Source organism: Myotis davidii, unplaced genomic scaffold (genome assembly GCF_000327345.1).
Source record: "Myotis davidii unplaced genomic scaffold, ASM32734v1 scaffold754, whole genome shotgun sequence".
In the NCBI taxonomy this organism is placed as follows: Eukaryota; Metazoa; Chordata; class Mammalia; order Chiroptera; family Vespertilionidae; genus Myotis; species Myotis davidii.
In genome coordinates this window covers 33,502-39,436 of record NW_006286241.1, presented here as the reverse complement: position 1 = coordinate 39,436, position 5,935 = coordinate 33,502, and the positions used below count along the sequence as shown (strand labels likewise).

General features: G+C 47.3%; 1 long non-coding RNA gene across 1 annotated transcript; it reads left to right on the top strand.

The window, feature by feature from the left end:
* The first annotated feature begins 855 nt into the window (after positions 1–855).
* LOC107182101 lies at positions 856–5,461 on the top strand. The gene is made up of 3 exons (XR_001512817.1): positions 856–926; positions 1,108–1,286; positions 5,317–5,461. It is a non-coding gene; the product is annotated as an uncharacterized LOC107182101 (long non-coding RNA).
* Positions 5,462–5,935: the final 474 nt, after the last annotated feature.

Sequence of the window (5,935 nt, the reverse complement as noted above, 5' to 3'; positions counted from 1 at the left end):
ACGATGTAGAATCTGTTTCTTGAAAGCGTCTTTGTGGGATCCTCAGAAAATCCATGCCAGGTTCTCCCAGAGAGCCTGCAAGGGAAACCCAACTCACAGCTTCCGGTTGCAAATGGGGAGGGACACGGGGACGCGGAACGCCTGCTGGACATGGGGACGGCCATTCACGTCAGGTCACTTTGGCGTCAGTGACATCAATGTAATACCTGACATTGTGCGAAGGATTGTCCGTTAGGACTGGCAGGGACATGTGTTTTCAGAGCAAAGGAATGCCATCTTCGTTACTTTTTTCTGTTTCTAGAGATTTCTTTTTTTTTATTATTGATTTTTTACAGAGAGGAAGGGAGAGGGATAGAGAGTTAGAAACATTGATGAGAGAGAAACATCGATCAGCTGCCTCCTGCACACGCCCCACTGGGTATGTGCCCGCAACTAAGGTACATGCCCTTGACCGGAATCGAACCTGGGACCTTTCAGTCTGCAGACCGACGCTCTATCCACTGAGCCAAACCGGCCAGGGCTAGAGATTTATTTCTAATGTGCCACAGAGTGATGGGGAAAGCCATAAATCTTATCCATTGGTTTTACTTGGTGTAGAATGGCTATTGTTGGGCCTCTAGCAGTTAGATAACTTCCTTTCTTGTTGTTTCCAAATAGCACTTTACTGGATATTTAACAGATAGTGGAGAGAGCTGTATTTTTTTTTTAATATGTCTTTATTGATTTCACAGAGGCAAGGAGAGGAAGAGATAGAAACACCAATGATGAGAGAGAATCATTGATTCAGCACACCTCCTACTGGGTATTGAGCCCGCAACTCGGGCATGCACCCTTGACCTAATCGAACCCGGGACCCTTCAGTCCGCGGGCCAATGCTCTATCCACTGAGCCAAACCAGCTAGGATGAGAGCTGCATTTTTTGAAGGGTAGCGTGTTTTTATGAATAACTGAGGTATTCTTACTGAAATTCTTCATCAAAAATGGCCAGCCCATAGACTCTACACATTTACCAATACCAACCCTTGTTTGAGTGGAGTCACCCAGCCAGGCACCCAGTAAAGTAGAGGTGGTTTTGGTGATGGGTTTTTTGTTTGTTTGTTTTTTAAGAAAGGAAACAAAGAGGAGGCATGGAGACAAACATACCACACTCCATCCCGGACAAAGCAAGCCCCCTGGGCTGATTATGGAAAGTACATAGGAAGGGAGGAGAGATGACTGCGTCCTTGTTAGTTCTCAAGTTGTCTCTTGAGTATCAGTCACAGCCATGGGACAAGCATCAGCTTGAGGTAAGGGACCCCCTTCACTGCCATTATCTTTGTTTTTTTGTTTTGCTTTAAATATATTTTTATTGATTTCAGAGAGGAAGAGGGAAAGGGTGAGAGAGATAGAAACATCAATGATGAGAGAGAATCATTGATCGGCTACCACCTGCTCACCTTCTACTGGGCCTGCAGCCCACGCATGTGCCCTGACCAGGAATCGAACCGTGACCTCCCGGTCCATAGGTCGATGTTCAACCACTGAGCCACGCCAGCTGGACTGGCACTATCTTTGCATAGGATAGAAGAAGAGAATTAAGTCCTTTATGAACTGACCATCATTGCCCCGGGATTTTTGGCCACACACCAGCAGTATCAGAGTCCTCCTTGGCCCAGCAGCCCCCCGACTCCCATTCAAGGTGGTCCAGGCAGCAGTGACCAGGCCACTGACTCCAGGAGGCCACGCTGGCCTGTGGCAGCCAGGAAAACAGCGCCTGTGCAATGTCCCTAAGAGGACAGTTGATTCTACAGAACTTTCTTTTTCCTTTGGACGTTTTGTCTACCCTTCAAGACATGGTCTTCCTCATTTATTTACTTTTTAAAAATTTTTATTGATTTCCGAGAGGAAGGGAGAGGGAGAGAAAGATAGAAACATCAATGGTGAGAGAGAACCATTGATCAGCTGCCTCCTGCACACCCCCTTACTGGGGATCGAGCCCACAACCCAGGCACCTACCCTTGACCCGAATCGAACCTGGGACCTTTCAGTCCGCAGGCTGATGCTCTATCCATTGAACTGGCTAGGGCTTCCTCTCATTCAGACTGTGTCTGTACTTAATAGACGACCGACTTCCATTTCCCCCACAAACATCCCAGGAACTAGCAACCAGGGGGAGGGGGAAGGAAAGCAAACACAATCTGAGAGCATATTTTAGAATCCTGTGCCACCTCCATTAACCTAGTGCCTTATTTACCCTCGGGCGTGGATTGCTACCTGAGAACGCTTCTGCTCACTGTGGACCTTCTGATGGGCCTTCAGATGAAAACTTGCCTGTGAATGTCAGCAGAGTTCATGCAGCCTGCTCTCCTTCTAAGCCACATAGTCGGATCACCCCCAAATCCAGTCATTGCTACACATTCAGATCCCCGTACTGTTGGTTGGTCCCCACTGCACTACCACAGGCCACTCGCATATCAAATAATCACATCACCGCTTGTCAAACCACTGGAGAGGACATGGAACATTCTGGATGACATCCAGGCTCTGAAAACAGCGCATGTTGAGTACCTGAAAATGATAGAAGCGAGGCATACCGAAAATGTCACCCCATCTTGAAAGGACCTTCTACAGCAGTGATGGCGAACCTATGACATGCGTGTCAGAGGTGACACGCGAACTCATTTTTTTGGTTGATTTTTCTTTGTTAAATGGCATTTAAATATACAAAATAAATGTCAAAAATATAAGTCTTTGTTTTACTATGGTTGCAAATATCAAAACATTTCTATATGTGACCCGGCATCAGAGTTAAGTTAGGGTTTTTCAAAATGCTGACACGCCGAGCTCAAAAGGTTCGCCATCACTGGCCTAGCTCAACACTCAGGGCCGCTCTCCCGACGGTTCTCATCGCCCTTGAGGGACAAACTCATCCCTGTTTGGAAGAACTCACATCCAACTTTCAATATGGCGTCCCTCTGGAATTGGGCCCGGGGAGAGATTTCTCCTTGTACATCCTGTTCTTTGGTTTGTTATGACAAGTAGGTATGACACCTTGTCCCCACCACAACTGACTCAAAACAACAGCCTCCAATCTATAGGGGGGCGATTACAGATTTTGCTTGACATTGTCCATCACCGGCAATGGGAATTATTGTTAGCTATTCTGCTGGGTGGTTTTTATCTCCCCTGCTGCTCTCCACTGGTGAGTGCCAGCTGTTTACTCATAACAGAGAGTGACTAGAAGACAAACGAGGGAAGAAGGCCTGGGTGTCAGACGTGACAAATTCCTACACGAAATGCCTTTTCCTGGCCGTCACCTGTGCCGGTTTGGGGTCTGCTACACAGCGCACACGTAGAAAAAGGAACATCTGCTTTGTTATCGTTTCTCCAGAGGGCTGAGTCTCCCAAGGGTACTGCTATCCAGTGTTAGGCAAAGAAGATATCATTGCAGCACATTTTACATCTTGCAAAAGTGTTTCCGCATGTTATATTTCAATTGCCCTCACAGAAGTCTCTGATGCCTAGGTAAAAGCAGAGGTTATTATAAGCATCATCATCATGACATTTTTGTAGATGAAGTCCAGTCATCTCAAAGAGGTTAATTAAGAAAACAGCCCTAACCGGTTTGGCTCAGTGGATAGAGCATTGGCCTGTGGACTGAAGGGTCCTGGGTTCGATTCCGGTCAAGGGCATGTACCTTGGTTGCGGGCACATCCCCAGTGCGGGGTGTGCAGGAGGCAGCTGATGGATGTTTTTCTCTCATCGATGTTTCTCTCTATCCCTCTCCATTCCTCTCTGTAAAAAATCAATAAAATATATTTTTTTAAAAAAGAAAAGAAAACAATGGAGCCCTGGCCGGGTAGCTCAGTCAGTTAGAGCATCATCCTGATACCCCAAGGTTCTGGGTTCAATCCCAGGTCAGGGCACATACAAGAATCAACCAATGGATGCATAAATAAGTGGAACAACATATCAATGCTTCACTCTCTCTTTCTCTCTCTCCCTGAAAATTAATTTTAAATTTTTGTTTTAAATCTTCATTTCTGAAAAAGAATGGGGGGACTTTTTGTAGCACTGTTTGCTTTTGAGTAAATCACATTGAAGATATTCATGTGTGAAACAACTAAAGAATGACCTTATAATTTATTTCTCTACAAACTCCTACTATAATATTAGAGAACAAACAATTGATGGTGCCTTGCCTGGTCACTAACAAAGACGGATAAGAGGGAGACCAGCTGAAACTGGTTTGGCTCAGTGGATAGAGCGTCAGCCTGCGAACTGAAGGGTCCCGGGTTCGATTCCAGTCGGGGGCATACATCCTGGGTTGCAGGCACATCCCCAGTGGGAGATGTGCAGGAAGCAGCTGATCGATGTTTCTAACTCTCTGTCCCTCTACCTTCCTCTCTGTAAAAAATCAATAAAATATATTTTTAAAAAATAAATAAAATAAAAATAATTTTAAAAAAAGAGGGAGACCAGTGCCTTAGGGCTGGCAGACACATCTCAGTGCATGTGGCTCCTGTGCTCAGAGTCTGCTCTGTGGATGGAAAGGATGCTGTAGTCCTGGGATGGGTCCCGGGAGTGAGTCGGCAAAGGATACTGTTAGTGAAATGTGGATCCTGAAGTCCCCATCAATTGACCAATGCTGTCTGAAAATCTATTATTTTAAAAAATATATTTGTATTGATTTCAGAGAGGAAGGGAGAGGGAGAGAGAAACACCAATGGTGAGAGAGAATCATTGATCTTCTGCCTCCTGCACGCCCCCCCATTGGGGATGGAGCCCACAACCCCAGCATGTGCCCTGACCGGGAATCAAACCTGACCTCCTGGTTCATAGGTCCACGCTCAACCACTGAGCCACGCCAGCTGGGCTGAAAACGCATTATTTAGGAAATGGGAACTGAGAAAAAGGACCCTGCTACACACTCCACCTCCCATAATTACTTCTAAAAACTTAAAGCAAAGCCTGTGGGATTGGTGAGCTTACTGTGAATTTTCAGAGGGATAATTAGAAAACCCAAAATGTCAAACCAAACAGCTCATGGAGCCACGCATTAGTCCACTGTGGGTAAGATGTTGAGCATCACACTTTATTTATAAAGAAAAGTTTCCCGCCCGGCCAGTGTGGCTCAATGGTTGAGCATCCATCGACCCATGAGCCAGGAGGTCACAGTTCCATTCCCGGTCAGGGCACATATCGGGGGTTGCGGGCTCAATCCCCCAGTGTGGGGCGTGCAGGAGGCAGCCGATCAATGATTCTCTCTCTTCATTGATGTTTCTCTCTCCCCCTCCCCTTCCTCTCTAAAATCCATAAAAATATTTTTTTAAAAAGAAGAAGAAAGAGAAGATTCCCGTCAGATCATCGGATGAAGCCACAGGATGGGGAAGACCTGTCCTTGTGGGATGGACGCACTGAAACGCAGGCACGGGAAATGCGAGGATTATCTCGCATCCACAAAGGGACGTGTGATCTTAGTCCGGGCTCCTCCGTGGATGCGAGCACCCTACAAGTCCTCGTGCCCTGGAGTGCAGTGACGAGCGGTGAGACATTGGTGAGTAACTGCCCTTCGCAGCTAAGAGTGAGCAGTGTGGGCTTTGAGCTCTTCGTTCAGGGTCAGGTGCTGAGCTCCCTGCGAAAGTCTGGGCCGGAGAGCAAGGGTCTGTGCACACGCTGTGGCCCCAAAGCCCGCTCAGGGGTAGCCCTGTTTAGCTCTCACGGGGTAAGTGCTTTCTTTCGGCTGCAGTGAAAGGCACCCTGGGATTCCTGCTATTGGGCTCCGGAAGCCAGGCCTTAGCCAGACCGCAGCATCTGTAACAGTAGAAATGGACACAGCCTGGACACGTAAGCTCCTGGCTCATTGAGAGTGTGGGGGTGTTCTGAGGCGAGGTGGGTGACTCCGTCATCTACAGCATCCAACACCTCCCCAGGCTGTGTGATGGCCGTTACTCAC